Raw genomic sequence first — 12319 nt, forward strand, 5'->3', positions numbered from 1 at the left:
ATCTCAGATGTGAAAACGTTCATCAGTCATCGGTTCATAATTCATTGAAGGAAATCATCGACTTTCAGCCTACCATGCGATAGGCACGTGGAGCTGTATCTGCAGATCGAGACTCAAAATCTCAGTTCTATTCTTAGCAGAACGGTAGGTCTGTCCAGTAGGGTGTGGATTAGGGAAGTCAAAGAAACCCCAGAAAGGCAGTGACAGCACGCGGGGAACAGCAGTTATGGCAGGTACATTATGTGGAGGCCAAATGGCAGAGTAGCTATACTCTACTAATAATTAGTATTATTATATGAAGCATACAAGTAGCTGGGCCTTTTCCCACAGCCGTCCTAGGAGTGGGAAGCGAACGCCCTTAAGTAAGACTTTACTTTGAGTTTTCCCAACAGTCGCCCAAGTCGCGTCCCTCACAGACACACACTCTGCCAGGTTGGCGCTACCACGCTCCTCCTTGGCAGCCTCCACCCTCGGCCAGCAGGGGCCGTCAGAACGGGCCGCCCGGGGTCACCTCGAGGAGGCCAAGGCAGGCGGACCCGCAGGGCCGACCTGGACGCAAGGCGGGCGGACGGAGGCGCCTCCAACCCCAGCTCACGCCGCCACCCCCAACTTTTCCCCGGGCGAGCGCGCGCTCGGGCCGGGAGCGGGGACGCGGTGCGCGTCGGAGGGAGCGCGCGAGTCTCCGGCGCGCCCGCCACGCTCGCCGGGCAGTGGCTCCCTTCCCCGCGCCGCCTGCGCTCGGGACCAGCCCGAGTGGCCCGCGCGCCGAGCTCCCGCCACCGCGTCGCCTCCGGACGCCGCCCGGACCGCGGGGCCACCCCGGGAAGGAGGATCCCGCGGACGGCTGCAGCCCGAGGTAATCGCCAGATGACGGACGGGGCCGGTCCTCGCGCAGACACCCGACCCTGGCGACTTGCGATGCGGACTCCGGAGGTGGCACCGTCGGTCCGAACAAGTTTTGAAATGATATGGTTGAAAATGACATTTTATTTAGCCATCTTTTGTCTTCTGTTTTAATTAAGTTTATTTAGACCAAGAGGTGAGACTTCCGTGGTGTACTTTGGGTTGAAAACATTATTCTGAAAGTTTATTTATGTTGTGGTTATTTGCATATGTTTGTTGGCTTTAGCTAATTTGAAACCATTAATTTAAAATATTCAAGAAACCTTACTGGATCGCTGTGGCACTTAGGCATCATCTTATCAGCTTAGTTAGCATCTGTCTTCTGAGAATGGTACTTAAAGCCAGTCCCTGGGTGAAGGGTTTTGCTTCTTACACTCTGTTGCCCTGAGTCTCACCAGGTTCACAGACCTTGTATGGCTAATTGTAGTAACATATTAGATAATCACAAAGTTATGGGGCCACTACCAATTTGGCCTTTTCTTGTGAAGCCTCTTTCCAAAGGGCCTAAACAGATGGGAGTGGATACTGCGGTTTTTTGATTCTTTCACGCCTGTCTTAAAATTTTCTGAAGTGCTAACTTCAGCTTTTTGAAATTTAACTTTAGTTAATTGTGTCCTAGGATTTGGCGAGTCCAATAGAAATAACCCACTTGTGTAGTATAACTCATATAGTAACTTTTAAAATAAATTAAGCAACTTTGTTTCTCTTAAATTTAATTACTGAGATAATTTCAGAATTGACCAAGGACTAATTTTGTTCTGTTAGTTGAAAGCATATCAATTAAATTAAATCAAGTAAAACAAAACTTAAAGAAAAAACCCCACAGTTTTCATTCTAAGTTATTTGTAATTTTCTCTTTTGAGACATTCCAGCATTGAAAGAGTCACCGTCCTCCCCCTTGTAATTGCTTAAGATCTCTGTCAAAATTTGTAATTGTCTCTTTGATAAGTTTGTTGAGCTAGTACCCTCTGTTGGGTGAGCCACTAGACTAGAATCCTGTAACAGATAGTAGGGATTCCTATTTGACACAGTGCATGTCAACTTCAATTAGTTACTCTGAGAACCATTTGAATTTTAAATTTAGTTAGGACTGAAGTTTTACTTCCCTTTTTATAAACAGATTTAACATAGCAACAATGTTATGTGGAAGGATTTCAAGAACAACTCTCTTTAACAGTGGAAATGTCTTTATTAAAACACTAATACTTAAGTACTGAGACACAAGTGAAACCAATCTTAAACACTCAGGCATTCATACTTTGTCCTTAAAAAGAAATATTAGAGCAGAATGTTGGTTAATTTCTCCATTGTATATATAAACCACATCTCCTGTATCCGTTCATCAGTTGGTGGACATTTAAGCTCTTTTTGTAATTTGGCTATTGTTGAAAGCACTGCTATAAACATTGGGATACAAGTGCCCCTATGAATCAGCACTCCTGTATACTTTGGATAAATTCCTAGTAGTGCTATTGCAGGGTCATAGAGTAGTTCTATTTTTAATTTTTTGAGGAACCTCCACACTGTTTTCCAGAGTGGCTGCACCAGTTTGCATTCCTACCAACAGTTCAAGAGCATTCCCGTTTCTCCACATCCTCACCAACACCTGTTGTTTCCTGATTTGTTCATTTTAGCCACTCTGACAGGTGTGAGGTGGTATCTCAGCGTGGCTTTGATTTGTATTTCCCTGATGATGAGTGACATTGAGCATCGTTTTAGGTGTCCGTTGGCCATTGGGATGGAATACTAGTTGGCAATGAGAAAGAATGAAATTCTGCCATTTGCAGCAATGTGGATGGAACTGGAGGGTATCATGCTAAGTGAAATAAGTCAGAGAAAGACGGATATATGTTTTCACTCCTATGTGGATCTTGAGAAACTTAAGAGAAGACCATGGGGGAAGAGAGGAGGGAAAAAAATTACAAACAGGGAGGGAGGCAAACCATAAGAGACTCCTAAATACAGAGAACAAACAGGGTTGATAGCGGGGTGGGGGAGAGGGAAAAGTAGGTCATGGGCACTGAGGAGGTTACTTGTTGGGATGAACACTGGGTGTTGTATGTAAGCCAATTTGACAATGAATTATATTAAAAAAAATTCTCAAAAGTTTACATAGAACATACATTTTTTTTTCCTTTGCAGGACTACACTAATAGAAACTCTTAAAAACAGGACTATAAATGTCAAGAGGCTTACTCTAATAGAATTTACTTCTTTTTGTTCTCACCCTCTCCCAGTTACCACAATATCTACCATCCCTGTGATATGCTAATTATTTTTATGCTAATTATTTTTCCATTGAAATTAGTTTAATGGGAAAAATGGGAGACTGTCTCCTCAAATATGTAAAGTCTTGATTCTAAATGGTGCTCATCATTTAAACATTTTCTTTAGCATCTTTAAAATGAAAGAATTTCAAAATATTAAAATATCTTAGAAGAACACTTGCATTTTTGTGAAGAGATTTGTTATTAATTTGTTGATATATAATATGGCATTTTCTTTTAGCTAATTTTTTAGAAAGTAGTATTTTTGAAAATTATAGCCAATATCTGAGTAATTTCAGTGAAATTAAAAGTTAGTTTTAAAGATAGTAGGGATGCTGTCTTATTTTTTTTTTCCTGGACTGTATCTCATGTCATGCATGTAAAGTATATTATGAGCTAAAGCTGAAATATGCAATGGTTAATATGGGTTTGGGGAAACTGCAAATTTAGTATGTGTATATTTTTAATTAAGGGAATGTTTAATGTTTGACTATCTAACTTCCTTCCAGTCAAGCTGTGCCTTAGCTGCCCTTTGGTGCTGAAGACCAATTCACAATAACTCACAACTCTCCTGACACCCACTCCTCGAGTGACCTTCGGGCCTTTTCAGAGGTAAAGTACCATATTCATTGTAATATTTATGTATTTGTTGATCATTTAATATGTGCAAAACTGTGCTGCCACGTTAGTAGGTTCCTAGATTTATTTTTTAGTTTCTGAGTTATATGTGCTCAACACCATTTTACATAGGCTTTGTGGTTTATATTGCAAGATTTTGCACAATTTGGTGATTTTTTTTAGCACTGCTTAGGTCAGATTATAATAGAATTGACTGTATATGTATGTATATATAGGTACTTTATTATGTATAGTCTGAAATATATACCTTAGAGTATAAGTAATGTAATTATGTTTACTGTAATGCTGAGATATATAATCTATTTCAGTTATATATTGCTATAGAACAAATGATCCTGGAACTTAGTATCTTAAATTAAAATTAAAAAATTAAAAGCTAGTAGCTTTTAGGGGTGCCTGGGTGGCTCAGTTGGTTATGCGTCCGACTTCAGCCCAGGTCATAATCTTGTGGTTTGTGGGTTTGAGCCCCATGTGAGGCTCTGTGCTGAAAGTTCAGAGCCTAGAGCCTGTTTCAGATTCTGTGTCTCCCTCTCTTTCTGCCCCTCCTCTCTCTCTCTCTCTCTCTCTCTCAAAAATAAGTAAACATTAAAAAAATTTTTTAAAAGCTAGTAGCTTTTGATATCTCTCATGGTTCTGTGACTTGAATGGGCTCAGCTGGGCAGTTCTCCTGATCTCATTTGGATTCTTATAATGTGACAATAAGGTGGCAGCTGGGACTGGGAGCATCTGAGGTCAATTGGCAGGCTATGATGGCCACGCTTCCCTCTCTCTCCAAGTAGCCCGAAGCCTCTTCTCTCCACTTGGGAGCCTCTTCTCTCCACACCTAAACACAGGGAAATGGAATAATATGAGACAGTGAATCTAAGGTAAATCCTAAGGAATCAAGGTCTAATACCAAATTGTGCCATAGGAAATGTTTGACTCCTCACATTCATCTCAAGAGAAATCTGTGTAAATATGCAGTTCTCAAACAATAAATCAGGATGGGGAACCATATTTTTATTACTAAAAGGTTGCCTTCTAATAAAAAAAAATTAAAAATGATTTTGTTTTGAGGCTAAATTAAAAAATACAGGTATTAACAAAATTCATTGTAAATACAACAACATAATGAGGGGGAAAAGTTCATTCTTTTTTTTGAAATGTAATTGAGGTAAAATATCCCATTAGTTTCAGGTATGTGTCATAGTGATTTGATATTTTTATGAATTATGAACTGATCCACATGATAAGTCTGTTTACCATCTGTCCCATACAAAGTTATTCAAATGTTATTGACTCTATTTCTTGTGCTGTACATTACACCCCCATGATTCATTTATTTTATCACTGGAAGTTTGTACCTCTAAATGTCCTTCACCTATTTCACCAACCTCTCAACGTCCTCCCTCCTCTTGTTTATTTCCTGTATCTATGAGTCTGTTTTTTCCTTTTCTGTATTTTTGAGATCTCACATATAAGTGAAATCATACAATATTTATCTTTGATTTATTTCACTTAGCAAAATATGCTCTAGGTTCATCCACATTATAAGATTTCATTTTTTATGGCTAAATAATACTCCATTATGTCTGTCTCTCTGTATATGTATATTATATACTACTCTTCTTTATTCATTCATCTGTTAATAGACACTTGTGTTGCTTCCATATCTCACTATTGTAAGTGATGCTGTTATAAGAAAATGGTACATATATGTTTTCGAATTAGTGCTTTTGTTTTCTTTGGATCGATACTCAGAAGTGGAATTGCTGGATCATATGGAAGTAGTACTTTCAATTTTTTTTTTAACGTTTATTTATTTTTGAGACAGAGAGAGACACAGCATGAACGGGGGAGGGGCAGAGAAAGAGGGAGACACAGAATCAGAAGCAGGCTCCAGGCTCTGAGCCATCAGCCCAGAGCCCGACGCGGGGCTCGAACTCGCAGACTGCGAGATCGTGACCTGAGCCGAAGTCAGACACTCAACCGACTGAGCCACCCAGGCACCCCATGAAGAACCTCTATATTGTTTTCCATAATGGCAGCAGCAATTTATATTCCTACCAACAATGCATAAGAGTTCCTTTTTTTCTGCATTCTCTCCAACACTTGTTATTCTTGGTCTTTTGATATCTAATCTGACCAGGGTGAGTTACTGTTTCATTAGGTTTTGGTTGCATTTTGCTGATTAGTGAAGCTGAGCATCTTTCATGGGTCCATTGGCCATCTGTATGTCTTCTTTGGAAAAAAGTCTATTCAAGTCCTATGCCTTGTTTTTAATTGGGTTGTATGTTTTTTGGTGTTGAGTTGTATGAGTTCTTTATATAGTTTGGATATTAACCCCTTATTGGATATATCATTTGCAAGTACCTTCTCTCATTCAGTAGGTTGCCTTTTAATTTTGTTGATGGTTTCCTCTGCTGTGCAAATGCTTTTTAGTTTCATGTAATCTCATTTGTTTATTTTAACTGTTGTTGCCCTTGATTAAGGGACTAGTTCAAAAAAATATGGCTAAGACCAGTGTCACAGAGCATACTGCCTATGTTTGTTTTCATGAATTTTGTGGTTCAGGTCTTACATTCAGGTCTTTAAATCCTTTTGAATTTATTTTTGTTTATAGTATAAGATAGAGGTCCAGTTTCATTCTTTTGCATGTAGCTATCCAGGTTCCCCAATGCCATTTAAGAGACTCTCTTTTCCCCATTGTATATTCTTGCCTCCTTTGTCATAGTTTTTTTTTTAATTTTATTTTTTTAAATGTAACTTATTGTCAGATTGGTTTATACAACAGCTAGTGCTCATCCCAACATCCTTTGTCATAGTTTCATTGACCATATATGCATGGGTTTTTTTTTTCTGAGTTCTCTATTTTGTTTCATTGATTTATGTCTGTTTTTGTGCAAGTGCCATGCTGTTTTGATTATCATAGCTCTGTAGTATAGTTCAAAATCAGAGAGTGTGATACCTCCAGCTTTATTCTTCTTTCTCAGAATTTCTTTGACTATTTGGGGTCTTATGGGGTCCGTACACATTTTAGAATTCTTTGTCTAGTTCTGTGAAAAATTCCACTGCTATTTTGATAAGGATTGGATTGAATCTGTATATTACTTTAGGTTGTATGGACATTTTAACAATATTAACCCATACAGTACCTAACCATGATATATCTTTCCACTTATTTGTGTCATTTTCAATTTCTTTCATCAGTGTCTTACTGAATTCAGAATATAGGTCTGTCACCTTCTTGGTTAAATTTATTCTTAGATATTTTAATATTTTTGAGAAAAATGTAAATGTGATTGTTGTCTTAATTTCTCTTCCTGGTAGTTTGTTATTACTGTACAGAAACACAACTAATTTCTGTATATTAATTTGTATCCTGTGACTTTACTAAATATATTTACCAATTCTAATAGCTCTTTGGTAGAGTCTTAAGGGTTTTCTATGTATAATATGTCAGCAGCAATCAGTGACAGTTTTACTTTTTGCTTTTTAATTTGAATGCTTTTTATTTCTCTTTCTTGTCTAATTGTTATGGCTAGGACTTCCAATACTATGTTAAATAATAATGGCAAGAGTGGGCATCCTTGTCTTGTTCTTGATATTAGAGGACAAAATTTCAGCATTTCATCATTGACTATGATGTTAGCTGTGGGTTTATTGTATATGGCCTTTATTATATTGAGGTTTTATCTTTTATATCCACTTTGTTGAGAGGGTTTTTTTTAATCAGAAATAGATGTTGATTTTATCAAATGCTTTTTCAGCATCGATTGAGATGATCTTATGATTTTTACCTTTGTTTTATTATTATGGTGTATGATACTGATGAATTTGCTGATGTTGACTATGCTTTCATCCCTGGAATAATTCCCCCTTGATCATAGTAGGATACTTTTTAATGTATTGTTGAATTCCATTTGCTAATATTTTGTTGACAATTTTTGCATCTATGTTCATTATGGATAATGGCCTGTATTTTTTTTTTTTTGGTGTCTTTATCTGGTTTTTGTATCAGGATAATGCCAGACTTCTAAAATGAGTTTGGAAGCATTCCTTCCTCTTCAGTTTTTGAAATAATTTGGGAAGAATTGATACTAACTCTTTTAGTGTTCAGTATAATTTACCAATGAAGCTGTCAAGTCCTGTACTTTGGTATGTTGGGAGTTTTTAAATTACTGATTTAATTTATTTTCGTGTAATTGGTCTATTACGTTTTCTATTCCTTCGTGTTTCAGTCTTGGATAATGTATCTTTCTAAGAATTTATCCATTACCTCTTGGTTTTCCAATTTGTTGGTGTATAATTGTTTATAGTACTATCTTATGATCCTTTGTATTTCTGTGATGTCAGTTGTAACTTCTCCGTCATTTCTGATTTTATTTATTTGGGCTCTCATCTTTTTTTAATGGGACTGGCTAAAGGTAAATCAGTTTTGTGTATCTTTTCTAAGAACCAGCTCTTAGTGTCCTTGATGTGTGTGTGTGTGTGTGTGTGTGTGTGTATATATATATATATATAGTGTTTTGATTTTTATTTATTTCCACTCTGGTATTATTTCCTTCCTTCTACTAACTTTGGTCTTTGTTTGTTCTCTTTTTTGGAAGGTGGTACCTTTAGGTATAAACTTACAATATTTAATTGTGATTTTTCTTATTTCTTGAAATAAGCCTATATTGCTGTGAACTTCCCTCTTGGGACTGCTTTTGCAGTGTCCCATTGATTTTGGAAGGTTGTGTTTCTATTTTCCTGTGTTTCAAAGTATTTTTTTTTTAATTTCCTCTTTGATTTCTTTGTTGACCCATTGATTGTTTAGTAGCATGTTGTTTAGCATCTGCATGTTTTGTTTCTCTTTTTTCTCAGTTTTCTTCTTGTAATTTATTTCTAGTTTCATATTGTTGGTTGGCAAAGATGCTTGATAGGATTTCAGTTTCTTTAAATTATTGAGTCATGTTTTGTGACCTAACATGTGATCCATTCTGAAGAATGTTTCACATGCACTTGAAAAGAATATGTATTCACTACAATGAGATATCACCTTACACCTATGAGGATGTGGAGAAGAAGGAACCCTGTTGCACTGTTGGTGGGAATGCAAAATGGTACAGCTACTGTGGGAACAATGTAGAGATTCCTCAAAAAGTTGAAAAAAGAAGTACCCTAAGACCCAGTAATCACACTACTGGGTATTTTCCCAAAGAATACAAAAAAACAAAAAACAAAAACAAAAACAAAACTAATTCAAAGGGATATATGCACCCTTATGTTTATTTCAGCATTATTTTTAACAGCCAAAATATGGAAGCAGCCCAAATGTCCATTGATTGATGAATGGATAAAGAAGATGTGTGTGTGTGTGTGTGTGTGTGTGTGTGTGTGTGTGTGTGATGGAATTATTATTCAGTCATAAAAAAGAATGAAATCTTGCCATTTACAATTACATGGATGAATCTAGTGAGTATAATCCTAAGAGAAATAAGTCAGAGAAAGACAAATAGCATATGATTTCACTCATGTGTGGAATTTTAAAAACTAAACAAATGAGCAAAACAGACAAGAGAGGTGGGGAGTGAAAAACAAAGAAATATACTCTTAACTATAGAGAACAAACTGATGGTTGGAGTGGGTAGGAGGATGCATTAATCAGGTGATGGAAATAAAGGAATACAATTGTCATGATGATCACTGCGTGATATGTGGAATTGTTGAATCATTATACTGTACACCTGAAACTAATATAACACTGTTTATTAATTATACTGGAGTTAAAATAAAAACTAAGGAAGGAAGGGAGGAGTGAGGGAGGGAAGGAAGGACTCTATTCTGAATCAAAAAGGAAAGAATGTGTATTCAGATTTTGGATAAAATGTTCCATATATATGAAGTCCATATGGTTTAATATACCACTTAAGTCCAGTATTCACTTACTGATTTTCTGTTTGGATGATCCACCCATTGATTTAAATGGTATGTTATAGTCCTTTAATATTATTGTATTACTATCAATTTCTCCCTTCATGTCTGTTAATGTTTGCTTTATACATTTAGATTCTCCTATTTTGTTCATAAATATTTGTGAATGTTGAATCTTCTTCTTGGATTGAACCTGTCATCATTATGTAATGCCTCCAGCAATTTGTCAATGACAGTTCAGGTTTTTCTTCCCTTTCACTGGTTGCTGAAGTGGTTTTAGCTTGAATCCCCACTTTGGAGAGGTCCAAGTTGTTGGTGTAGGAAGACCCTGAATCCACCTCCTTCCATGGATACGGTGAATCCACAGTTACATATACAGCAGTTCGTCATGAAGGGTAACTGAAAACTGATTGAGTAATTCCTACACAACGAACAGCAGAGTGCCACATAGAGAAGGGTAGGTGAAATGGAGACATGGTAATGATGAGAAAGTGACCTTCAGTAGGAAGGGATATCACTGAGGGGGCCTGTGTGCAGGCTCACCTGCTCTTGGGCACAGCAAAAATCAGGGACTTAAAGGACACGTATATTATAAGTGCAGGAATCCATTTATTAACCCTAGAACATCTGCCACTTGAATGGGAAACTTTTGAGACCCTCTCCAAAGTTGGGGTTGACAGCAAGCACTGATTTTTTTTTTGTTCTCCCTCCACCTTAATTGTACCCCCAGGCATTCTTGCCTCCCTTTCAGGGCTACCCAAGCACACTTAGGCCTCTTGCCCATACCAGCTCCAACCATCCTCCCAAGGTGTCTCCAGCATGAAGCATCTCAGGACCCCTCAGCACTTACCCACTCCAGCTCCAGTTGTCCCAACTCTTGGGACCCCTGGCCCATGTTGCTCCAGCTCCAGATGTCTGACCAGAGTGGTTGTGTGAGGCACACCTCAGGACCCCCCATTCTATACCCACTCCAGCTCTGGCCATCCTGCCACATGGGTCCTGGCACAGTGTGCCCCAGAAACGCCCCAGCCTCTGCCCACTCCAGATATGGCTAGCCTGCCACCAACCACACACAATCTGCACAGGAGACACTTTTACACAAGGCCACTTAATTCCTAGAAGCAAACACAGAAATCTAACAAAATGAAGAGACAGAGGAATATGTTCCAAATGAACAAGATATAATAAAAAACCCAGAAGAAAGTCACAATGAAATGGAGATAAATAATTTACCTGATAAAGGATTCAAAGTAATGGTCATAAAGGTGCTTACCAAACTTGGGAGTAGAATGGAGGAACACGGTAAGAACTTCAACAAAGAGTTAGAAAATGTAAGAAAAAACTACTCAGAGCTGAAGAATACAATAACTGAAATGAAAAAATAAACTAGAGAGAATCATCAGCAGATTAGATGATACTGAAAAATGCATAAATGATCTGGAAGATGGAATAGTGGCAATCACCCAGTCAGAAAAAGAAAAAGGGGGAAAGTAATTTTAAAAAATAGTTTAAGGGAACTCTGGGACAATTTCAAGCACGATAGCATTTGTATCACAGGGGTTGCAGAAAACAAGGAGAGGGAAAGGGACAGAGAACTTATTTGAAGAAATAATAGCTGAAAACTTCCCTAACCTGGGGAAAGAAACAGACATCCAGGTGCAGGAGGCACAGGGAGTCACAAAAAGAGAGGAGTCCAAAGAAATGTACACTGAGACGTGTTATAATTAACATAGCAAAAGTTAAAAACAAAGAGAGAATCTTAAAGGCAGCAAGAGAAAAGCAAATAGATGCATATAAAGGAAACCGCGTAAAACTATTTGCTGATATTTCTGCAGAAACTTTGCAAGCCAGATGGGAGTGGCAGGATATATTTAAAGTGCTGGGAGGGAAAAACCTTACAACCAAGAACACTCTGCCCCGTGAGATTATCATTCACAATTGAAGGAGCGATACGGAGTTTTCTAGACAACCAAAAACTAAAGGAGTTCATCACCACTGAACTGGCCTTAGAAAAAATATTAAAGGGTCTTTAAGTGGAATAGAAAAGGCCATAACTAGAAATAAGAAAATATAGGAAAAAAAAATCTCACAGAAAGACAAATATATGGTAAAGTCAGTGATCATACAGTTAAAAACTAGTATAACAGTTAAAAGACAAAAGTAATAAAGTCAGCTATAGCCACCATAAGTAGATAAAGGGTATACACACAAAAGATGTAAAATGTAATGTCAAAAATAAAATATGTGGTGAGGTGTAACAATGTATTGCTTTTAGAATGTGTTCAAAAAGTGGCTATCAGCTTAAAACAGACTGCTGTAAAAATAGGCTGATATGTATGAACCTCTTGGTGAGTGTAAATCAAAAACCTACAATAGTTACACAACAAAAGGAAGATAAAGGAACTGAAGCATAAAACTAAAGAAAACAATCAAACCACAAGGGAAGAGAGCAAGTGAAGAAAGCAACAGAGAAGAGCTACAAAACCAACCAGAAAACAATAAAAGAGCAATGAGTACATACCTATTATTAATAATTACTTTAAATGTAAATGGACCGCTCCAATCAAAAGACCTAATAGGATGGCCGAATGCATTAAAAAAGAACCCACAATACC

General features: G+C 37.6%; 1 long non-coding RNA gene across 1 annotated transcript in view; it reads left to right on the top strand.

Annotated features, from left to right (window-relative positions):
* Positions 1-573: 573 nt before the first annotated feature.
* LOC122476824 overlaps positions 574-12319 on the top strand; it is a 41073-nt gene continuing 29327 nt past the window's right edge. Inside the window, exons 1-2 of the long non-coding RNA XR_006295613.1 lie at positions 574-856; positions 3680-3782. This is a non-coding gene — a long non-coding RNA (uncharacterized LOC122476824). The remainder of the gene's footprint in view (positions 857-3679; positions 3783-12319) is intronic.

This window comes from Prionailurus bengalensis, chromosome B1, assembly GCF_016509475.1.
Source record: "Prionailurus bengalensis isolate Pbe53 chromosome B1, Fcat_Pben_1.1_paternal_pri, whole genome shotgun sequence".
NCBI lineage: Eukaryota > Metazoa > Chordata > Mammalia > Carnivora > Felidae > Prionailurus > Prionailurus bengalensis.